At 40.5% G+C, this 25,669-nt stretch overlaps 1 long non-coding RNA gene across 1 annotated transcript in view; it reads left to right on the top strand.

Annotated features, from left to right (window-relative positions):
• Positions 1–4,696: 4,696 nt before the first annotated feature.
• Positions 4,697–25,669, top strand: part of LOC144929128 (uncharacterized) — a 35,562-nt gene continuing 14,589 nt past the window's right edge. The window contains exon 1 of the long non-coding RNA XR_013634422.1: positions 4,697–4,782. This is a non-coding gene — a long non-coding RNA (uncharacterized LOC144929128). The remainder of the gene's footprint in view (positions 4,783–25,669) is intronic.

Below are 25,669 nucleotides of genomic sequence, written 5' to 3'. Positions count from 1 at the left end.
GAATGAATTAGGCCAAGGATTGTAGGAAGAGAGGATGCTGTTATAGTTAAAGCAGTTCAGTGTTGCCCTGGGAAACTGAAATTCTGTCCCTGCCTCTGCTACAGACTTTCTATGTGATGTTAGTCAAGTCACTTAAGTCAAGCTTGACCCCTTTTCCCCCCATCCCCTCCAACTTGTCTCTGTCCTAGTTCGTTCTCACACTCTCTCTCTCACACTCACACTCACACTCACACTCACACACATATATATATATAATATATATATATAATATGCCGGGCACCTCATCCCAGTCCCATTCCTCACCCTTCCCCTTTCCTCATCTGATATGTCTGTTACCCACATTGGCCTTCAGTCACACTTGTCCTTCTCCCCCGATCCATGTTCCTGAACCTCACTGGCTCCCAGTCTCCCTCTTCAGCTTCCTCATCCTGTATTAGTTTTTTCTCCCAAACTCCTTGCTCAGCGAGTCTTAGTCTCCTCTGCCGCTCTGGATCCCAGGTCTCCTTGAACACCTAGTCCATATTCTCCCTCCCATGCCCCACAAGCAATTTCCAGTTCCAATTTACTTCATCGACCCTCTCCAATCTAGTCCTTGTACTGTCTGCATTTGAATTAGGCGTTTTCCTCTTCGAAGTTGCCTTGCCCCAGCAGGGGTTGAGGTGGGGGACTTTGAGAACAGAGGAGAAACAGGGTCTCAGTTAAGTTGCTGAAACCTGGGATGGCACACAGCAGCCTTGAGATGCAATTGCAGGGAAAATGCTGTTCAGTCCTTGGATAGAGCATGACCAGTCCAGATGGAAACTTCAGAGATTTTTAGCTGTGAATTTCTAGCATACCTGACTGAGGTTGTATGAATGGTGATTTTTTTTTTCCCCCAAGGTTTATCATTTGGTGAAATTTGGACGGCTTTCATGGGGATGGCAAAAGGCACATACCTGACAGAATTGTTACCCCCTTTCTAATTTGAAGTCTCTGCTCCAAAGCATGGAACTAGAGCATTTAAAAGAAAAAGGTCACCAGAATGTTTTAATATGGTCAAAACAATGTCTGTTTCCCTAGCCTCATTCTTGGGAATGACACAACCACTTTGATGGAAATTTTCCAAAAAAATTCAGCCAGAGGTAGATACCCAGCCTGGAAAATTTCAGCTTGAATGGTTCAGTTTCAATTGAAAACAGGGTCTTACAATGAGAAGAGTTAGGAACCTTAATAATAGGTAGTGCCTTCAGCCCTGCCTATAATAAAATACTTGATAATGTTTTATATCGAAATACGTACTGACATGTGCATGTAACCATGAACAATGGGTCAGAATTATCTCTTGCTTCTAACTTATTAAAATGGAACTGTAAATTGAAGTTTCTGAAGTGGGGTGAGAGAAGTGGCATATAACTGGAAAGTATTAATTATTAGTGATCATACATGGAATTGTGTCCAACAGTCAGAGGGCAGGGATACTGTGCTGTTACTGACCTGAAACTGTTCAATTATTTCCAGTTACATAATTCCCTGTGTTTTGGTTTGGAGTGTCCAATTTACACAATTATTGAACCATTATATCTTGACTGTATCATTTTGAGAATCCTTGTAGTCTGGCAGAGAGGCATTAGCCAAACTGTGCAGGAATATGCATAATTGCTCTGTGATTATCTGGATTCTTGATAACTGTCCTGTAACTATACACATGTCTCTCCCTTGGCTACTGTAAACCCTCCACTCTGATTTGTTCTTGTTCTCAGATTTTTTGAAAGAGTTTGTACTACCTCAACCTCTCTCTCTCTCTTCAGATGAAGCATGGCCACTCTATGTATGGCCATGGGTAAGTCACTTAGGCCTTGTCTACATGAGATTTTAGTCTGTGGCAAGCTGGGGTATAAATCTACCCCAAAATAGCTTGCTATGCCCTACCTGATGTTAATGTGCATCCATAGCCCACACAGACAGTTGGCATGCAGGGTTAGTGCAGGGCAGATTCACACCCCACTTGCCACAAACTAAATGTTCGTGTAGACGAGCCCTTAGGGTCAGATTCTGATATCCATACTCATGTTGAGTAGTAACTTACTCCTTAAGTGCTCCCATTGAATTTGGTGTTAGAGCTGGTCAAGAATTTTTCCAGAAAATATTTTTTCATGAAAAAATGCAGATTTGTTAAAACTGAAACTTTTAATGGAAAAGTCTGTTTTGACACATTTCTCTACTTCTAAAAATGTTCAAAAAGTATAGAATTTTTCAATGTTAATTTAACATTTCCACAACCAAAAAATTCTAGTTTTCTGCTTGAAATGGCTGTTTTAAAATTTGAGGTAATTAGAGAGATTTTTTTTTAAAGGTCACAATTGTGAAATGAAACACTTTGATTCAAACTGAAATCTTTTTCAAATGTTCAGTTTGTGAAAATTTGAGATTTTAAACTTTTTGTCCTGATCTGGAACAGGGAAAAATGTTTCATCTCAAACTTCTGTGGGGTGAGAAAAGTTTCCTGCCCAGTTCTATGAATTGATGGTAATATTTGAGGGGTAAAGTGGTACTCAATGAAAGCAAAGTAAAGAAATGGTGACATTTAAACTTTCCATGCTGTTTGTAAAGGAAAATAAATAAGAGTTCCCTCCCTAAAGAAAGGGGTCATGAGGATAAATCTATGTATATGGGGAAAGCTCTCGGATCCTTGGGGTGTTAAGGGCCACATCTTCCTTGACAGAGGGAAGCAGACAAATTTCCAAATGTCAATAACATGACTAAATCAAGACATTGAATATTCAGCAAAAACAACAAGGAGTCCTTGTGGCACCTTAGAGACTAACAGATTTGTTTGTCTCCAAGGTATCACAAGGACTCCTTGTTGTTTTTGCTGATACAGACTAACACGGCTACAACATTGAATATTCAATCATTTATGGCTGAGGCATTTGCTTTGAGTTGGTTTTGCTCATTCCACACTCTCCATTTCCAACACTTGGAAATTAAATTCACACTGAACAAAAATAGTATTTCCAGGCTGTCTATATTCTTCAAACTTGTTCTAAAACTTTTAGGGGATAATGCGTGAAATTGGGGTTTTCCACTGTTTGGTTGCTCTGGGTTTTTCCTCTGATGTATAGCAATTTGGCCTTTTCTGTCTTCTGTTTCAGTAATTGGAGCATTTTGTATTGCCTGCCTTTTTTGTGGAGTTTATTAGGTTTGAAAGTTGGAAGTATAGATGGGCCATTCCTGAATTCTCACTTACATTTCAATGGTGGGAATGAGATATCCTTTGATGCAACCAAAATGCTAAGGGTGTTACCCAAAGACAAGAAGCTGCTCATTTTCTAGTTCAGATGGGATGAGGTATCCAGAGCATGTTCTGGGGTGAAATTCTGACCCCACTGAGTTTTGCCATTGACTTTCCAGAAAGCCAGGATTTTTCTAGTGATATTTTGACTCATGATGGTGGACTATATTCTTTTGAGAAGAGCTATAACCTAGCCTAAAAGCCAAACCTTTGGATACACAAAACCTGGGTATAAATCCCATCTCCTTGGCCAAGTCTATTTAAAATGTATTTTTTAATTAGTAGTAGTTGTGGATTTACTCTTTCTTGGAAGCCTAATGCGTACAGTAAGACTCATAATAAATGGAATGCTTATGATATCTGACCAACAGCAGACAGCTCTCAACCTTCAGTGCATTAGCTCTGAATAAAGTAGAAGTCACCAGCATTTTCCAGACTGGCAGTTTCTTGCATCTTTTTTTTTTTTTAAATTGTTCACAAACACTAAAAGTTGGTACACAAGGTTTTATCTATTGACAGACAAGGCTGCTAGATTTACACTTCTATAGCACCTCCTGCCAGATGTTATGAAAGCAATTTGTAAATATTAGAGCTGGTCAAAAATGGAATTTTTTTTGAATGATTGTTTCATTTTTGGAAAAACTTTTATTGGAAACTTTTAAGCAAATAGTTTTGAAAAATATTTGAAATGTTTTTTCGCCTTTCCCTTATTTATTTTTAAATAATTGAATGCAATAGAATGAATGATGACCAGGTGGTGGTTATTTTTCATTTTTTCATTTTCTCTTTTCCCCCTTCCTTTTGTTAGAGTGGTAAAAGGAAATATTGGAACACTTTTGTAAGTTTCTAATTTCTGCCCCTGTGGTCTGAGAGCATTGGTTGGAAATCTCAATGTCGAGAACACCTTTTGTGAAAGAACATTTTCTAAAGTTAGGGATACAATATTATAACCGAAATAATGAAAGCTTAGTTTGTAGAACAATTCAAGGCTTGAAAATGTTTGTTTATATAATAGAGTATTCATAAAAAAAGAATAGACTCCTCTCTGAAAGCTATATTTATTTTTCTCTTCCCAGACCAATGAGTCTGTAGCCTCTAAATGACAGGCAGATCAATAAATGCCTCTTAAGTGTTGTGAAAGAAACCTGAAACTAAAAAGAATAAAACTAATCTTCAATAAAAATATCTGACCCACATATGCTATACAGACTAACAGTGCTATACACCAAACTATTGCGGAAAGCAAAACAATTCCTTAGAACTTCAGGCATTTTGTTTCTTGCACATGCTTTTACATATCTTCTTGTACTTGTTGAATGGGCGGTACAGTACTGCATATGCAAAAGAGCAGATTAGTGTCTATCCAACTATTACTGACCTCTTCCAAATAAAATATCTCTATTTTTACACATCCAATCAGAAAGACTGAACTGCCAATATGTTTGTGATGGCTTTCAGTTTGGCTCATACTAGGGTAATCTCCGTACTCAAGGACTTCCAGTACTAAAAACGTGAGTCTGTACAGCTTGAACTAAAGAACCAGTCTCTCTAGCAATCTCTGGCTAGATCTCCCTTGTGCTCCAGCACACTTCCTTCCCCAGAAAGCAGTCTTTGGCTTGAGTATTCGCTCTCAGCCATCCTTTAAACTGGATACTATGAGTTTTTTTTGTTTGGTTTTTTTGGTCTCAGCTTTTCTTAGTCTTGGATTTCTTGGTCCTTAAATTTTGATTTTTTCTCTCACCAAAATTTTAATTTCTTCCTGTTTTTCATAAGGTATCTATTTTGGTAACATGAAACAGACACACATTAGGATGTCAAGTGTCTTTGTTTGTTCTCATGCTACAAGATAATTTCCTGGAAATTACTCTCTGGGTGCCACACTCAGGAGAAGTCTTTATATTTGTAAAGACGAATAGGAGGACATTTGGCAAAGATAAAATATAGCCATCTTTCGTTTGTACTTTTCTCCATAATGAATTTTCACATGCTTTTATGACAGTATTGCAGTCTACTTACTTAATTATCTACTGTCAAATAATTCTGAAACTTTTAAGTGGCTAGTAAAGTGTTCTGCCCTGTAATTACTTAAGTGTTGGATAATTATGTGGTTTGAGTTGGATAATGTTGTATTACATTGTTTTATCAGTTGGATGAAGTGAATATAAAATGAAGCATGATTATCTAATATAGGGTAATTATGAAAAGCAAAATGTGGCTTTACTTTTTTTATTTAGTTTTTAAATACAATTAACTATTTTTTTAACATGGGCAAACAATGTGTTTTCCTTTGGTCTCATTCTTCAAAATGATTGAACTGTTTTTTCAGAAGCTTTTATGTATGTATGCATGTATTTTTAAAAAATCAGCCTAAGGCAGAGACCCAGCATAGAAAACTTCAGGTCAAACTCTCTGGTAAAAATTTTGAGCAACTGAAAATAAGCCCCTATAATGGGAAACATTTGGCAACCTTAATGATAGGTGGTACAACCAGGTCCAGCTAACATATTCCGTGACTGGAATAGTATCCAGGCACATTCACCATAGTTCACCTCAAACAAGAGGTTTATAATGGAAGAACTTTAGTACCACTTATGACATTTACACGTGCACTAAAACAAGTCTGTTCAAATAATGTCAATAGAATCATAGAAAGTCTGAATTAAGATCCACAAAACCAAGGCTGAAAATTCACTTTAACACTATGGTCCTGAGCCTGCAATTTGCTGAACTTTTAGGTGATTACCCAAAATGGGATTAAAGTTAAGACTTGCATAAACCTTCAAGATCTCAGTTAATTCAATTCATAGTGGTCAGTCAGTCGAGTATATGATAATTTGGTGCACATGTCTGTATCAGCTTTGGTTTTGTGAGTGCCATGTTGTATTTTTAACCTCCGTTTTGAATGTAACCTTCAGCGTGGCCTTTGAGCATTAATTTTATAGCAGAAACTTGACACTTAATGGAGAGACTATTTGGGAAACTGTGACAGAATAATGAAGGGCCAACAAAATTCAGTGGGTATGTCTACACTACAATTAGACACCCATGGCTGGCTGGTGACCTGGCCGTTTGTGGGAGGCTAGCCCCTGGTCCCTCCCCTTGTGCCCAAGGCCCCGGCCAACCCCCTCCCCAGCAGGAGCCTTCCCAGAGCACCCCCAGCTCTGGGCGGCTGCTGCCCCCCCAGCCCCAGTGTGCCAGACAGCTCCCCCACTCTGCGAGCCAGAAGACCAGAGAGAGCTGAAGGCTGGAGAATGATGGACAGGTGAGACCACTGATATCTCTGGGTGAGAGCTACAACCATACCTGAGAAGCACCCAACTAGAGAGGCTGAAGTAAGGTGTGGTGAGAGACGCCAGAACTGCCCCAGAGAGAGGAGTGGCATAGAGATGCTGGAGCTGCACTTGGCATGTCAAATGGGCTGTTGGGACGTGACAGATTGAGTGAACTACTTAGACTGTGTTGGGGAATTCTGGATTGGGGTGTGGGACTTTTTGTTAAGATTTATATGCATCGGACTTTTTTGTAACAAATTAATCCAGCAAGAGCTATTTATACATAGAAAGCTGGTGTGGAGTTATTGAGGACTCTGGAAGAAAAGAGGAAGTGAGACGTGCACTGTCATGCTGTAGCCAGCCACTAGAAGGCACCCCAGGCAGGGCTAATTTATGGCACTCTGCCCCATCCCCATACTGGTGTCACTCATCCTGAGAGAAAACTGCTAAAACTTACTGCTTAGAGGTCCAAAATCTCCCTAAACCTCATTTAAAAGGGAGAAAGAAACAGTGCAAGCTACTGCAAAGGTTCATAGGCTCAATGACATACAGCTAGCTGCTTAATAGGGGGGAAATGTAGAAGGCCCTGGGAGAGGTTTCTGGCAGCAAGCAGAAAGGGAAAAATAAAATCCATTTTAGTGAGGACCTTTTTGTAAGAATTCGTTTGAAACAATTTAGTCTGTCTAACGTAATTAAGTCACTAAGCAGCATAGTATGGTAGCAGCAGTACTTAACAAGCAAGGATTAAGAACATTTAATTCATTAAGTACAGTACTACATGACTAGAATGGGATGTAAAGTATTAGATACAGTATGATGAGTTACAACAGATGACTGATTTGTCATAACAAATAAAATTGTGTATTGCAAAAGTCACCTCATCTTTATTTCTAAAGGTCAATCTTTCTATTTAATTAGCTCATGTAGGCATTGATTCTACAAGGTATTTAAGCACATGCTTAACTTTTAAGCATATGAGTAGTTGAATTGCCTTTATTAGCATGACTGACATCAGTATTAGCCTGTTGCTTGTGTATATTGAGGCTACAAAGATGTCTAACCTATGAGTAAATAGTTAGAATAAAACCCTGAATTTGAAGTGGCAGTAGACCACATTTGGCTAACCTGGCGGTAAAAATCCCTGTGGGTAGAATTATTTCAAAAGTGATTTAGGCACTTATGAGCCAAGGCTGTGTCCACATTGCCCTGCAGTTCAGTCTACAGGGGGTGTGAATAGCAGTGCTCACCAAAGTGCTGCTCTGTAACGCCCACATGTGGATGCTGCAGGTGCAAACGAAAAGGTTCTTAGTTTGCATTAATATCCTGTTTGAAGAGGAGTACTCTAAGACTACGTCTACACTGCCAACCAATAAAACACCTGCAGGTGGCCCAGGTCAGTTGATTGTGGCACTATAAAATTGCAATGTAGACATTCAGGATTGGGCTGGACCCCCTTTTGGGGTCCCAGTGCCCGGGCTCCAGCCTGAGCTCAAAACCCTATACTGCAATTTTTCGCCCCACAGCCTTAGCCCTGTGAGCCCGAGTCAGCTGACACAGGCCAACCATGGGTGTTTTAATGAAGTGTAGACGTACTGTAAGAGCCTTTCCATTTACGCCCGCAGTGTCCATATGCAGGAGTTACAGAGCTGCACTTTGCGGCACACTGCTATTCACACCCCGTAGTCCGAATTGAGGGGCAGCGTACACAAGTTTGAAGTGAGACTTAGGCTTGAAGTCACTTTTGAAAATGGTGATTTAGGATCCTGAGTCTTAAGACCCAGAATTTTAAAGGTATTTAGGCGTTGTTGCACTCAGCATTGCAGTGCCTAACTCCCAAATAGAGCCAAAATCCCAATGACAGTGAATAGTACTTAAATTGCTAAGTGCTTTAAATCACTTCTGAAAGTGAGATTTAGGCTTCTAAATCAGTTAGGCGTTACAAGGCTGAGCACAGTAATGCATAAAACCTTAAAAATCTGGACCTTAGGTGCTTTTGAACATTTTATCCTCACCTTGTCTTCACTCAAGCCTCCTCTGTTGCTCCAACTGATAGAGCAGTACTGGTCAATTACAGGTTCAGATTTTGCCACTATATAAGGTGGAGTCAATTACCCATCAGGAGGGAAGTGTAAGTGGGTCTCAGGGGAGTCTAAGTTGTTGTAACTTTCACCACAATGGACCAAAGAGGGATGTAGTAGGAAATGCAAATAGAAATAAACTACCTGCTAATACAATTTACATCTTATTCCAACCTTTGTTTATGTACGTTATACCAATTTAGCTCACTTAGCCCCAGTTTTTGGTATAGAGTTGAGCAAATACTGCAAAAAAAGTTAATGGAAATGAATTTTGACTTCATAATCATTACTATTTGTACCAGAAACCTCTTTCTAACAGAAATTCCCGTTCAGTCAGGAATCTGATACGCATACATGACCTGTGTGTCAAATCAAAACTCCTCACACTGTAAATACTCTCACAAATTGCTCCTGAACTAAATAGGCTGAGAATTATTCACAGAAATATGAATAACAAATAAATCTGAGAACTGCAATCTGTTCACAGGCCACGCATGAACAGAAAAAGAGTTGAAATCTATTAAATGTGGTATTGACCATGAATTATTTCCTGAGCTCTATCGATATGAAATTTTGTCATATTGTAATTTTGTAACAATCACTGAAAAAATTAATTTATTTGTATTGGTTGGTGACCGTAAGAATAGAAACTGCAGAATGAAATGCTATTAAGCAACATTCAGATCTAGCTAGCAACTTTAGAGGAAATAATTTCCCCTTGCGTTCAGAAAACATGAAAATATAAATAAAACAATCAGCACTTCACTTGTACTGTATATAGAAAAACATTTTAAATTTCATCTAATCTGTCTTAAAGTACCCAGATACATTATATTTCTTTGATACAGCTTAGTTGTCTCCCAGGGAAAAGCGAGAGAAATGATGTTCTAATTATTTATGTGTTTACTCAGCTTTTGCTTAGGTTGCTGCTAAACTGCTTCATTTCATATACTTTCTGCCACAGCAGATTTAATATTTAATTAAAAAAGCATTAATGATGGCACTTCACTGAATTTCCTTTAGAGAAGCTCCAGAACTATAGCAATCCAAACAAAGATTGCACTCTGGGAGATGTGCTTGAAAACAAAGCAAAATGAAAGGCAATAGTGAAGTGTGAGTGTTGATAGAGTTATGTTACACTCACAGGTAAACCTTTTTCTTTTTAGACTGTGAATGCAGAAGTAGAATGTAAATTCTTACTGCCGTGTCACCAGTCTGTTAAAGAGCCTCTGGTGCAAATTTTCTAGAGAAACAAATTTTGACAAATTTCTAGTGTGTTTTTTCCCTTTCCTGTTTTGGGTATTTTTCAAATATTGTCTAGTTAAACAGAGAACTCTCCCACTTTAACCACTCCATTCTGTTTTCTGCTCATGAAATATATTACCATCTGAGGGTATGGATGCATTTCCGGTTGCATCTTTTCCTCTTTCCACACTCACACTCTTCCTTTTTCCTTGCCAGAATAAGCAGCGGAAGTAAGGGTTACTACTTTTGTGAAGAAAAGGAATGCTTATGCCATTCTCCAAATCAATGCAGATAATTCTTCCCGCAGTCACACAAACCTTGTGTCTTGCAACACCTTTTTCACAATCACAGAATGACCAACAAAACATCTAGAAGAGCCATCACTTAAAATACAAAACTGCAAAATATGTAGATTTGCCCTTGTTAAACTGAATTGCCTTGAAAACATCTGACTCTTTTCTGACAGAAGCATGTAATGGTTAGAAAAAAGACAATTTATTGGAACAGGTTCATCCCCTTTCTGTTGTTCTGAAACCCATCAATATGTTTTACCACTGTGTATCTCAGAGCTGGTCCTTGAAGAGGGTTGAGGGCTTACCTGAACCTGTGCCACATTTGCCCTGCCTCTCCCGGTGGAGGCAATGAGTGAAGTCAGCTGTTCTTAGAGCAGGAGGCCAGCTAGCTAAGCTGGTACTGTAGGAAGAGGCCCTGGGAATGAGTGTCTTTTATTGTATTGTATTTGGTTTGGGTATGGTGACTCTTCAGCTTCTTATGGGTTCCCAGGGCTGGGAGCTGATAGAGGATGAATTTGGGTCCCCCCCATAGTGCCACCTGGTAAGATGAGGCGGTGACTCTGGATGTTAAGGGGAAAAGACAGGGCAGGATGGGGACTGTTGGGTTCCCAGCATGAGCTGAGGATGGAAGAATGGTATCTTCCATTGTCCTCTGACTATGGTGGAAGGAGTAGACTTTCTGGGCTTAGCTCGAGGGCCAAATCACCTCCGCAACTAGATGGTGCAGGAAGCAAATCACCAGAGAGACTTAACTATGCTGAAGACTGAGAGAATGCAGTTTTAACTCAACTCCCAGTCACATGTCTAGTGGAGTCTAGTTCTGCAGGTATCATCCAGGAAGGAGAGCTGAGAGAGCTCCTGGGAAAAGGCTGGTAGTCTTTCCAGAGCCAGGGGTGAGACTAAGGCAATTATCTGCTAAATATCCTGAGCTGGAGAGAGCCCACCGGCTCTCAATCTCTCATCTGCCATGCAACCTGGAAAGTCTAGCTGGGCCTTCAATTCATATTTGTATGTTCTTTTATTACTTTATCTGGACCCTCTTGTGTGCCATAGCTTATGGATGAAATTCACAAATGGTCTCCACTTCAAGTAAAAACTGGTGTAATCAAGGTTTGGGAGGGGAATGCTGAAAGGGTCAGGGGATGGAATCCCTTCCTGACCAATGAGAAGGCCACATGGATTATCTGACTACTAAACACTGACCCTCATAAACAATATTTCAGCCTGAATTCCTTTCCATGCCTAACTGCAGCCAGCATACAGGCTTCCTACTTTCAGCAGTGCAGAGGTTTCCTGTGCAGTTGCTCGGCTGACCTCTATAGCTGCTCAGCCTCACTATGGGGCTGAAATGGTGGTAAGGGTCCCACATAGTTTCTCCATACTGAATCCAGTGTGAAGTGAGATCTGTGGATGAAAGTCACTATGTGTTGGATTTTGCTCAACTTGGAAGTAAAACTAGATGGCTTAATTAAACTCTTTGGGGTCAGTTTTACTTTCTGGTTCTCCTACAGTAGTAACGAACTATTATGTTTTTGGATTCTAATACTTCAGGGGATGTTTAAATAAATATGATCCTTATTAATATACAAAAAACACACCCAATTTTACTTTTTTGGATATAAGAATTGGGAAGTATGTTCTTAAATAGTTTGTGAGCCCTCTACTGGGGCTCACTGTCTTCTGTTTTTTAGAAGCCACCAGAAACCAGTCAGAACAACAGCGTAAATATGTTGCTTGGTCTTCTAGTCTTGTGTATATTTACTAAATATAATTATTTGGGACCCAGCTGTGACTGTGATTTCTTCATAGTGTGTTTGTGAAAGAGCAAAAGAAACCGTTCTTTTTTGTTCCCAAACCTTAAATACTGGTCGTTTGCTACCTGACTGTATTTTTTTGAATGCTACCATGATCAGAGGCAACTGTTTTTCCTCCCTTCCAAAGGGAATTTCAAGCATTGTTGGAATATATTTTTCCAGAGTGCTTTTGCCATTTTTAACATGACCCCTGAAGCTCAATCTCTCTCTCTCTCTTTTGGTTTAGATTAGAAATAAAACTTGTAAAGGGGGAATAGCCGGCTCATCCCATGATTACTGACTATATTATTGTACCTGGCCTCTACGGGGTGTGACGCTTTGGCGTTCAACCCAGACCAGTAAGGGGTTTTGTTACCACCTGGCCTGCAACTCTAGATTTCTTAAATGTTATGCTCCATAGCTCTGACACCAATAACCAGTTTTACAAGCATGCAGGACACACCCTGGCTTTTACTGCATAGTTATTTTTTTACAGAGTGACCCCCCGATCCCACAGTTCTGAATTTCTGCAAAACTACCTGCCCTGTCATGTCCAGCCCGTTGCTGGAACGCTCACAGAAGTTGTTAAATTTGTTGTTCCTTGAAAGAGTCAATACAGTGCAGCTCATTAATTTAATTGGTACTGGACAAACATGCTTATTTCAATCAAAGCACAAGGGTTATTTAGGTAAAAAGGAAAACAAGTTTGTTTAATTAAAAAGACAGAGGGTTTAAGTGAGTTTAAGTGAGTTCAAGTATAAGGAATAACGATAGAAAGGCTTACAAGCAAACAAAAAGTAAAAATATGCTTCTAAGACTTAATACTTAATTTCAGTAAGTTAGTCTTTTCCTAAGCAAGTTTCTTACCTAAACTTAGTTCCAGGAGACTTCCCCATTGGATGAAAGACCTAACGTTCTGGAATTTCAAGCGCTCCAGTACCTTGGTTCCCCTTAGTGATAGATAAAAAGAAAGGGGAACCACTCTGCTATAGTCCACTAAAACTCTGAAATGTATTCTTTGGAAAGTAAACCTAGCTCTAGCTTCCCTCTCCTGAGGGGGTATAGATGCCATGCTATCTTCCCAAAGTTAATTGACCCTGCTTCAAGAGGCAGAAAGGTTCCTGCAAGTGCAGTCTCCGTTCCCCTAGTGATTTGTATGTAAACTGTGCTTTCATTGTTTTGATTCTACCCTGCTTAATTTATGGTGGAGACAGGTAGATAGTTACCTTTCCTCCTGTGTGGGGGAGAACTTATTTCTCTCTGTGTTTGGCCGCAGACTTTAAAGCATTAGGTATCCATAATTGGTCATGTAGTGTTAATGCATACATTTTACCATATTACTGTATTATAAAAGTGTATACAATCAGTTGATTCAATTGCTTATCATTTGTGGTTCAGACCCCTGGTCTTTCTAGTTGAAACTATCTCCCTCACTCACTGTTTTGCTGGGTCTGTTTACCTCTTAGGTAAATGTACTTTCATTGTTGGTGCCTGATGACCAGACTGGTCAAACAAGCAAATACATATTCTTTTGTTTAAGGTAGTCTGGGCTGATGTATTGCTTGCTAAACATATTTTAAGAACATAATTCTAGCACATGTGTAACTCTCTTTGCGTAGCACGTACATACATCATGCAACAATTCTAATGATTGGTGAGTTATTAGTTTTCCGTTGATACTATGTGACCTCTTGTGGGTATATATCTTAAGTATGTTGGGTGCAGTGAGTCTGTCATGCCTGATAAGAATTGCTGACACAGAGTAGTTATCCATCAAAGGGCCTCTGTGTCACCCAGAGTCATAAGGCTATTCCCTTAGTGGTTGTTTACACTTTGAACTGGAAGGTGTAATTTCCAGCTCAAGGAGACACACGTGTGCCACACATACAGTGTGGGTGCAGCAGTGCAAGCAGCAAAGAGGCAAGGGTGAGGGGGCCTGAGGTAGCCACCCAAGTACATGCCCGGTGTATTGAATGAGTATGTACTCGGGTGGCTGGCAGCTCAGGCCACTGCGACTGCACTTCTATTTTTAGTGTTCTAGCTCCACAAGGGGGGGGGAGGATAGCTCAGTGGTTTGAGCATTGGCCTGCTAAACCCAGGGTTGTGAGTTCAATCCTTGAGGGGGCCATTTAGGGATCTAGGGCAAAAATTGGGGATTGGTCCTGCTTTGAGCAGGGGGTTGGACTAGATGACCTCCTGAGGTCCCTTCCAACCCTGATGGTCTATGATTCTAAGTGCTAGCGTGGGTGTCTCTTCAAACTGGAAATTATGCCGTCTGGCCTTCGTGTAGACCTGTCTTAAGTACCCTAACCTTCTATATGCTCTTAGTACTGCCAAGCTTGAGTTTATTCCGGCTTATCCAGGAACAGATCATTACAAACTACGTACTCAATAGGAATCGTTTATGTGCCAAATACTGTGAAACAGAGCTAACTTTTTATGACTGAATGCTTTCCTACCCATCTGTGGTTGGCGCAACTCTCGGCATGAAACTCGGGTGTCACATGACTCCCTTGCACACTGATCAATCTGACCACTGCCTTGTATACTCAGCAGTGTTCTTTGCCCTGTCTTGTAGATGCTTTCTTTGTGGACTAAATTCCAATATTCTCTCTTCTTTTCAATGCAGCCATATCGTGAACTGATTTTTTCCCCCAATAACTTTTCTGTAGCTCTTACATCAACCTCCTCAGGCCTGAGCCGAAGTGCGTTGTAGCCAACAAACTCCCATTGACTTGGGCTTTGGATTTGGCCCTTTGTCATCATTGTGAAACTGTAAATGCATGTTTTCTGCCTCGGGTGTGTGCACGTGCGTGTGTGTGTGTGTGGTAGATGTTGTTTTACAATCATGTTAATCCAGCTACATTTTATTTACAAATCTAGTCTCTTAAATGATCCAGACTCTTCTGGAATGGCTTGCAGTATATTTTTATTCTTTGGTCTTCCTCCTTTCTTCTTCTCATCGTCATTTTAGAGTTTACTGTCTACTACCACACAATCTCTGTGCCTACTATGTAGACAGTAGACTTCTTCGAGTCTTTGGCTTGTCTCCTTTTTGGGGGTTATAGAAAGAAAGGTTTGATTTGGAATAGTATTTTTGATAAACTCCTTGTTATGACAGCATCATCAGAAAACATTGCTAGGTCATATTTGATATACAGGTACTCCATAAATTAAGGCACAAAAGAATGAAAAAATGGCTTGGAAAAGGGATTAAGGAGAGGTGCTTGGAAACTGAGCAAGCAGGGGCAGTTGGGGACTCCTATGATTGGTACAGCAGGGAGCCAACCCCCACCATTATAGTCCACCTTAACCCCTCCTACGAGGGCGGGTGGTCGGTAAGGTCCCAGCAAGGGAATTGCTGGAGGGACCTGGTCCTGGTAAGAAAATTGCTGGAGGGACCTGGATGAAAGGGAAGCGGGGGAGGAGAGATGGTGAAAGCCCCTGCCACCCACCCCCCAAATTGGCAAGGTCCTGGCAGTGAATCTGCTGGAGGGACATAAATTTTGTACCAGCACTGCACACATTTTATCCACCGGGTTAGTCACAGACATCTAATAATAAAGTTGTGGCTGATTAAACCCATATCTAATGTCTCCTGTCGTTGTTTCAGCATAGCCAGACAATCACCACCCTGTACTTTAAGCAGGGAGGGGTTTGGCTGGCTGGCCAGGAGAAGAGGGCAATGCTTTCTGGCTTGGGGGAGGAGGGGAGACATAAAACTGCTAGAAAGAACAGTCAGCATGGTGGATGACTCACCACCTAGGAATGAGAGGTTTAAAAAGGTCAGTCTTTTGGCCCCTCCCCTCATCCCTTGGAACAGGCTGGGCAGCACCCACCCTTGCTCCCTAATTAAATCACAAATATGACAGGTTTTTAGCTATATCGGCTGTGGGCGTTACTAGCTGCTCCACTAAGGCGGGCTGGGAAGGAACTTTTCCCTTACCACCATACTGGCCAGGTGCAGAGAGGTTTTTTTCACCTTCCTTACAGCAGGTTCAGGTAGGCTCAGTTCATGCATAGCATGATGGGCGGTAGGCCATATGTTGCAACTTTTTATTTAAGTGTACAGTGGATGTTCAGTGCAGGTACTCCATAAATTAAGGCACAAAAGAATGAAAAAATGGTTTGATAAAGGAATTAAGGAGAGGTGCTTGGTAACTGAGCAAGCCGGGGGCAGTTGGGGACTCCTATGATTGGTACAGCAGGGAGCCAACCCCCACCATTATAGTTCACCTTAATCCCTCATCCAAGGGGAGGTGGTCGGTAAGGTCCTGGCAAGGGAATTGCTGGAGGGACCTGGATGCAAAGGGGTGGGGTGGGGGGGAAACTGGTGAAAGCTTCCCCCCCCCCCCCCCCCGGAGCTGGCTGGAAGTGGTAAGGTCCTGGCAAGGGAATTGCTGGAGGGACCTGGATAAATAGGGGTGGGAGCTGTGGAAGGCCCTTCCCCATCCTCCCTAAAGTTGGCTGGAATAGGTTAGGTCCCAGCAGTGAATCTCCTGGAGGGATATAAATTTGCACCTGCACTGCACACATTTTATCTGCTGGGTTAGTCCCAGACATCTGCCTAATAATTAAGTTGCGGCCTGATTAAACCCATATCTAATGTCTCCTGTCGTTCTTTTGGCATAGCCAGACAATCAGCTGCATGCAACCATAATAGCTTCCTAGGCTGAAGACCGCATTTTCACACAGCAAACTGTCACACCCTATATAATCTATCCCTTTATATTGCAAATAACCTTAAGTGTGGGTACTTAGGCCATGCTTCTGCAAAGGCTTGTGCTTAATGCTTCAGTGGCAGAGACGGGAAATACAGTAAAGCATGCCACATTTTTTCAAGTCTGGAATAAAACTATGCTTTTCCGGGTAGGCTTTTTTTTTTTTTTTACTGACTCTCACAACTTGTTAAGCATTTCCTCAACAAAGGATGCGCTATGCAGTGTCTTGGGCTGGTTTCTAAGCAATGATATGCTTTTGCCATTTCCTAGCCTTTAAAACTCTGTCCTTTAAAATAGAAAAATTCTAAAAACAGGATTGGAAGAGAAGTGATGTGTAAAAATGTTCTTGAACATTAGCATTTTCACTTTTAAGATAAGGCAACCAGAAAAAAAATCCAGTTTTATAGCTGGCTTTTCTTTCTTCCTCCCCTGAATTGTATGGGAAAATGGGCTCTTAAACTCACACATGTGCATCCACAAATAAAAAAACCCCTCATTTGGACCAGAAGGGCCGCTAAAGGTCAAAAAGATTCAGTTGTCTAAAAATCCCAGTTATTCGCACTGGCTATAAATGACCCAGCACAATCTTCTGTTGAAGTCAGCAATTTTACCAGCAAGTGGTACCATAACAGAAAACGCAGTGTTAAATTCCTGTCTTTGTCCAGTTGAGGTGCCTAAACTCTAAACTTCTGAATATGTCTGATTGCCATTTGTTCCAACATACTCAATTATATATGCACCATACTTGCCTCTCGTTCTCTTGACTAGCTTGTCAATACTCCCAGTAATATTGTTTACCACTGAAAGAATAATCACTGTCTGATTGCTTGCCTCTTTTGACACCAGTGAGCCGCCGCCTCCTAAAATTTCTTTTTCTTAGTTCTATAGCTACCTCTATTTATTGTCTTGTGTTATAGAAACCCATCCACTGAATCACCCTCACTGACCTTCAATTCTGAAAGCTACTGGGGGTGTGCGTACGTATCTCTATTTCATTCATTTTTTACTATACATCCTTCCTCTTTTACTACCTCTGCTACATCATCCTATTTCTCCTTGTTGTGCCTGCAGATTCTTTGTTGTCACTCCTGAATCTAAAAGCAGTCATGGGTCATCAGTAAACTTCCCCTGTTCATCCATCTTCTCGACAACATCAGGTTATCTCGTTAAATCTGTTGCAGTATCTGCATGCTGATATCTTAAGATATTTACATTAAGGGCGAGATCCACAACTAGTGTAAATTAGTATAGCTTTAGATTTCAATGACGATAGGGTAATTTATGCCACCTGAGGTCTGGCCCAGACTTTATATTTTAGGCTCCAATTCCAGAAAAGCATTTAAGCATATGCTGAACTTTTTAAATACATGAATAGTCAACTGGATTGAAAACTGAGAATAGGTCAGATCTTTAGCCAGTGTAAATTTGTGTGGCTCCACTGAAATTTGGAGCTACATTAATCACAGTAGTTGAGGATCTAGACTGATTTCCCACTGTGCTTAAAGTTTAGCACAAGTTTCAGTGCTTGATTGGATCAGGGCCTTAACTTAAATGCACACCAGATTATTTCCATATCTCTCATTTTACTTTTACTAATAAGTAATGTCGCTTTGTTGGGACATGCCTTTCCCTTTGGAATTTTAACTTACTAAATGGTTTCCTTGAAAACTGTAGTAAAAGAAGAGAAAATGGTGTCCATTCTGCTTGGCTCAATAGCATGAAAGGTCACAATTTAAGATATATTTCCCTGCAGGAATAAACTTGGAAATGAGTTAAAAAAGATTTTACTTACAGCTAACATTTTGAGCCTGGCTCCTGGAGGTGGCCATCCCACTTGAAAACAGATATTTGTCAGCATGGGATCCCATTGTGAAAGATTATCCAACTGAGTTTCCAAATACCTTTTAATACTGTAAGAAACTACTATTTCAGGTCAGAGTTTTCTAAGTAACTTCAGTGATCCAGAACATCTAAGAAAGTGTGTGGCCTGACTTTCAGAGGTAAAGACAGCTGCAGCTCTGAAAATCAGGTCCTTTATATTTAGGTACCTAAACTGGAACTTTTTTTGGCACCGGTTCAAGAACTTGTATTGCATTTTGGGTGGTGAAAGGGAGAGAACTGGAAAACAGATCTGGACAAACATCTTGTCTAGATAGATATTTCTAACAAATTCCTACTATTGCTAATCAAGGGTAAGCTACACTGGCGTTAGCAACATTAGTAACCCTGGAGTAGACAGCTCTCTCAGTTGCTTACACTACAGCCTTAATTAGATTTGCTCTGAGCAGATTTAATTAAATGGTGCTTAAGATGGATGTCAGAGCCAGACAGCAATACTGGTGGAATTGAACTGGTGTTCCCAATTGCCACTTGGGAATTCCCTTCTTTAAATACCCTCCTGTAGGCAAGAATAATGAACCCAAAGCTACAGCCCTTACTCATGTGAGTGGTCCTAATAAGACTAGGATTAGAATGAGCAAGGACTATGTGATTGAGTCCTATCAGATAACATTGAAAATGCTATAAAACCTCAGCAGATTATTTCAAATTCTGTCGAGGTAGATTTTGCTACTATTTGTGATACATTATATAATAATGCCTGTTATACAGCACAGGCACTGTCTGCAGAACCCTAATTCTTGCTATAGGCATGACAGGGTTACTACTTCAACAGTCATTCCTGAAAGTGCCAACTGTCTCCATGTAACACTAATGATCTGTAACCCAGATGATGTGACATCTTCCAGAATTATGCTGTAAAGAAAAAAAAATATCCTATTGCCATATTCAAGATCATATGATAGGAGGATTAAATAAAATGCTCATCGCTGCTGTACTAATTTATAGTCACAATCTGGTGAAATGGAAAGTCATGGACATTAAGTGCAGCATGTGGTTCTTGTATTATAAAATTCATGTTGTGCTCTACCCGTTAGCCTTCATCATATAGTTTTGATTTAATTCATTGCCATTTGTTATGCTAGATAAGTTAAAAATGTTGTTATATGTTGAATCAGTACAGAAAGTGCTTGAAAATCATAGTGTTGGAAACACTATCATTGATCAAATAATTATTTTTTTTACCTGAGTCTACAGAACATCTTAAATTGATTCTAGATGTATCTGCTACATACTAAAGGTTTTGGCCTCAATCTTTCTGTTAAAGGCCTTTTATCTTCAGATCGGTTTTGTTCCTTCCAAAAATACATTATTTTTTGCTGAGCAATCCTCATTCCCCTCCATCTCAATTTATTTGCTGGGAAACTGGTCCCACAGAACATCTACAGAACCTTCTTAAGGGGAGAGAGCAAACGAATGAGCTTTTAATTTAATTTTAAAAATTTAATTTTAATTTAGTCTCTAAGGTGCCACAAGTACTCCTTTTCTTTTTGCGAATACAGACTAACACGGCTGTTACTCTGAAACCTTAATTTAATCAGTACCAGTAAACATGATTCAGAAACCTTGGATCTGAGGATGCATTGGTACAATTGGTTATGTTCTTTAAACGGCAACATAAACTTTAAATGGGGAGACTAAGGAGTTTATAAACATAGTGAAACTGAATGAATATTTTCCTTCAGTACAAGAACTCTGCCTGGAAAGTTTTATATTTTGTCATACAGGATTTGATGCTTAAGATCTTTGGAATAGTATTTATAATGTAAATGTAATTTATTCAATAAATAAGCTACAGTTTTCAGAGTGGTTTCTACACAATTTGATTGACTTTAAATATGGATTTAGATGGTATCTATTCAATTCTCCACTACATTTTGGGAGAACTGAAACTTTGTGATTTAAAGTTTCAGTACTTTCGTAAATGAAATGCAAGGTCTTATGAGTAAAGACTTTCCATGACTTGTGTCAAGAAAAACTGTTAATTCAGTGCCCAAGGTCAAAATCCTGCATTTGATTAAATGTGTATTTATGAAATAATACATTTATGTTCAATATTTTTTATTCTGTAAGAACCAGGTGTCATTGAATGATACTTCCTTAGCTCTAATGGTAGTTTGTTATGCGTTTGTCCTGGCTCTCTTATTTCTCATTTTGCTTTCCTCCTGTTGAAATATTAAAATGCAAAATTCCTCATAAGATGACATTTATGGGTCTTTTTTAATATTCTTGGAGAAAACTCTCAATGGATGAATCTCCAAAAAGTTCTGTGTTTTGGTTTGCATGAGTGCCTCAAAGTTAGGATGCTTATCTAAAGTTCATCTCAAGATACCCAGAACACCACCTTAGGTAGGAGACTGAGCTGACAATCTCATTGGATATTGCTTTGTCATGAGATCTTCAATATAGCCTCATTTCAGCTGTACCAGAAATGCTGTGATGGTCACTATCCTCATTGTATTAGTGCTTTTGGTCCTAGGTTAAATTAGGAAATTTAGAAACATAAGAAAATTAAAAACCGAACACTTCATTAATAACTTTTTTTAAAACGTTGGGGATTGACTTTTGATCAATGACTGTTAATGAACCAGTTCACCTAGCTGTAGGGATGAAGGGCTTGATTCTCAAGCCTGGTTTATGGGTCAAGGGACCATACTCCTGTTACACATTGCTAGCAGAAAATCCCCCTGGCATATGGGAAATCATTGGGAACCTCTGCTGCCCTGCCCTAGTCCCTGGCCCAGTATATGCCCACTTCAGAGTGGAATGGGAGTAGGATGGAGCTCTGCTCTGTAATGCTGATACCCAGCTGCTCTATTATGACAACTAGTGGTGTAATTTTAGGCCTTATCTTCACTGTGAAAAAGTTGTGCTCTTAACTAGTCAGCTAAATCCAGTTAAAATCCTAGTGAAGACCAGGCTATCTGTAGTTCCCATACGTGTTAGCTGGCAGAGTTAAAGACTAAGAGGGAGCGTTGGGTTTCCCTAGACCTTCTAGCTTGAGTGAAAATTACAAGATGCCTTATTTTCACTAGAATTTTACCACGAGTTAGTAACTCCAGAACACTTTTTTTCACACTGAAGACACTACCTTAGAGGAGACTGGCAGTAGTTCCACGATACCAGAGTTAGGTCTCGCCCCAGAATCATGGAGCTGGAACCAGCTTCCCAATGCACTCCCTGAGCTGAAGGGAGCTTTTGCACATCTAGGAATATATTACCGGGCCTCACCAGTAATTATAGTATATAAGGTAAAATGGCCTAAGATAAACAAATTACAGTTTAGTGTACAGACAAATAGCATATTTCAGGATATTGCCCCTTAGCTAACAATATATTTTCTCCTTTCAATGTGATATGCTACCTGTGACAAAGTTCCTGCTCTAGCTTGGTGGGTCTTGCACTTATTGGCGGATTTGCTCACCTTGGAGCTTCACGGCAGCCCTCAGCTTGGCCGTTTTTCTGAATTCACAGTCCAGGTCGACGACTCCTGTGTCTGACCAGGAGTCGGGAGGATTTGGGGGGAACCCGGGCCCGCCCTCTACTCTGGGTTCTAGCCGAGGGTCCTGTGGAATGCAGCTGTCCAGAGTGCCTCCTGGAACAGCTGTGCAACAGCTACAACTCCCTGGGCTACTTCTCCATGGCCTCCTCCCAACACCTTTATCCTCACCATAGGACCTTCCCCCTGGTGTCTGATAATGCTTGTACACCTCAGTCCTCCAACAGTCCGCGTTCTTGCTCCCAGCTCCTCACATGCACAACACAAACTGAAGTGAGCTCCTTTTTAAAACCCAGGTGTCCTGATTAGCTTTCCTTAATTGATTCTAGCAGCTTCTTGATTGGCTGCAGGTTTCTAATCAGCCTGTCTTAATTATCTCCAGAAGGTTCCTGATTGTTCTGGAACCTTCCCTGTTACCTTAGCCAGGGAAAAGGGACCTACTTAGCCTGGGACTAATATATCTGCCTTCTATTACTCTCCTATAGCCATCTAGCCCGACCCTGTCACATACCATATATGATGGTATTTTATATGTCTGTGGAACAAGGTTAAGGCAAAATGTATGGCTAATCTGTTGACAATAAACATCTGTTGTAACATAAGTGAACAGCCAATCTATCAACTTTGACTGCAAAAAGGAATGATACCATTGTCAGATCTTCCACAAAATGAAATGGTTCTTCTCTCTCCTTGTTCTAATATTAAATAATTCTATTCTAGGCAATCCTATTTAGGTGTTGTACAGATCACAGATTTCCTGCTGAGAGTAAAAGGGAGGGTACAGAAATGGGGAGACAGACAGAAGAAACTGCTATTAACTGGGGGCCACTCTACAAATGTTTCATTCTGTTATCGAGCCCTTGTTGCTATGACTTTTTCTAAATTCCAAGCTAAAATACACCATGCGCTAAGAGTACAAAAACATGCTTAGCTGGAATGAAGTCTCATGAGCTGTCATAGCTGTGTATGACACTATGGCATGTCATTATTTTATCCAAGTTCTTAACTGCAATGTGGCTTTGCAATAATATGCAAAAGTTGTCCCTCAAAGTTTGTAATAAGTGATCAACCCTGCCTTCCTAAAAATCATTCAATGTGATAATATCGCAAAATCCAAAGCTTTTGGAGAGAGCTTTGCAAAATGTCTGGTCCTTGCCAAACACACTTTTCTTGTCAGCCACAAAGAACTCGAACGGTTGGATTACAGCTTAAAAAACAATATGTTTTGTTAAAGATAGTTCCCGCAGTGGATCAGATCTTGACCTAGAAAATTATCTGAGGATACATAACTCCCAGTTTTTGCTATACTTTAGAAGGAAACTTAATAACCTGGCAACAGTCTTATGACAGACTGTTACTGCACTCAATCCAACCAAAATTGGACTCTGAAGGACTGTCTTATATCATTTGGTATATCCTGTCACTTTATATTTCTTATATTTAGAATATTTTTCTGCGTATCAATGTTTTTATGCTCTTAAGTTTAAGACCATACATAAAACTAAAAGGGGAAGAGGGCTGTATCATCAGCTGATGTAAATTTGACCTAGCTCTACTGAAGCCAGTGGCCATAAATCTCCCAGATCCTCAGCTGGCTGAACTCCATGGAGTTCAATGGAACGATGCCCATTTACACTAGCTGAGGATCTGGCTTATTGTGTTTTTGTCATATATCTCATCAAGCTTGACTGTATTTGTTTGGAAAAGGTATTGTACACCATTTTCATATAAAAAGTTAATAAATAAAGGCAGTGCCTCAGCTAGCTCGTTCTGTATTTGAGAGGATCAAAGGAAAAGATACTGTACACACTTCTTTATAGATTCAAATTGTCAAAAGCTTAAAATAGTGGTGACCTTCTTTAGTTGCACGACCAGCATGAGTATTAAAATGCAATCTAATGCTTAGAGCAGGGACTCTGGATTTATTTCTAACATTGGCAGCAATTTGGGTAAATCACGTAGCCTCTTGTGTTATCTCTGTGAATTATAAGGTGTATGGGTTAATAAAATATCGTTGAAGAAGGTTCCACTGTAGCTATTACACTTTAAGAATAGCAAATAAACAAACCCCCACAAAAACAACTTAACTAGCTTCATGAGGGGGACAAATCCTGAAAGACTGGCAGAAAAAGTGACATTTAGAGAACAAAAACTGTAAGGTTAGCATTACATACACACTTTTCTTTTTCCTTTCCCATCCCCGCCCCCTCCAATGCAACTTATTGCCAAGTCCTACTGGTGTGCACCTGTTAGGAAACTGAGTCGCAAGCAGTCAGCCTAGTGGTCAGAGTGGGAGTTGGGTCTAGTGGTTGGAGACCAAATGTCAGAGTCCAGGCTCAAGACAGAGCTGGAGTCAGGAATCAGGGCCAAGGGTCGGAACTGGATTGCCGGGAGGCAGGAGCAGGGCTGGTTCTGAGGCAGGAGCAAGGCTGGTACAGGGTGGGAACAAAGCGTGGGTGCAGGGCAGGGATCTGGGCTGGAGCTGTGAAGGAGCAAAGCAGTAATAGGGTTTGGTGAGAGAGTGTCCGTGTGTGTTGAGCAGCCAGCAAGCTGCTGCTTCTGAGCTTAAGAACCAGTCTGCTGGCTTCCTCAGCCAATCAGGCAGGGTGGTCCATCAGACAGCCTTGCTGGCTCGTTAGGGTGTCAGGAGTACTGAGCAGGTACAGCTGAAGGGCCTTACTGCTGGCCATACCTCAGGAACATCTGGAAACAAACTTGTGAAAAACGAGGGATGGTTCTAGATCCAGAATATCAAGCATTCAGCACAGGCCGCAAATGGATAGTTTGTATATTATACTTGAGGTAAGTGTGTAAACATCTAATTCAAGCAGAAATGGAAGAAAAAAATTTGAAAAGAGACCATAAAGTGCTGTAAAAAACCCAGGAGCTTATGATCGCTCACCGCAAATGGAAGTGGTGAAAATTATAAATAGGTTGGAATTGGAGTTGTGAAAGAGCATACCGATAATTGTGGTTTTGTTTTGTATTTTTCTGTGCTGTGTATGGAGGTAGCATGGAAGTAGTAAGGCCCAAACCTTCACACCCAAGTATCTGAAGTTGGCTGCAAAATTCCATATTTTAGATGCCTAAAAAGTGGCTTCATTTTCAGAAGCGTACCCTCTATTCCTAGGTAAGTGACTTGATTTTTCAAAGTTGCTGAGCACCCACATCTTCTGATGAGAGTTGTAGTTGCTTAGCACCTCTGAAAATCATTCCACCTTTTTTTTTTTTTAAGGTTCCTCTATATACATATGGGTGCTTAATTTTAAGCACTGAGGTCTGGAAATGTTTGTTGTTTGTACTAGTGCCTAAGGACCAACCAGGAACTGGACCCCATTGTGCTAGGCATTGTAAAAACACAGAGTAGCAGACAATCCCTGCCACAAAAATCTTACAATCTAAACAGATCTGAAAGGCACAGGCTGGTGGAAAGGGTATAACACACAAGCAGAGTGAACAATGTGATGGCAAATATCATTTTGGGGGTGCATATTTGGGGGATAAGCTACATGGAAAGAGAGGTGAAGGGAAAGGGGACACTGAAGGGAAGGTGGGGTGAAAGGGGCAGGTGTGGAGTGACACTGAGGGAGTGGGAGGG

The sequence above is a fragment of the Lepidochelys kempii genome, chromosome 11 (genome assembly GCF_965140285.1).
Source record: "Lepidochelys kempii isolate rLepKem1 chromosome 11, rLepKem1.hap1, whole genome shotgun sequence".
NCBI lineage: Eukaryota > Metazoa > Chordata > Testudines > Cheloniidae > Lepidochelys > Lepidochelys kempii.
This window is presented reverse-complemented; position numbering and strand designations above follow the sequence as displayed.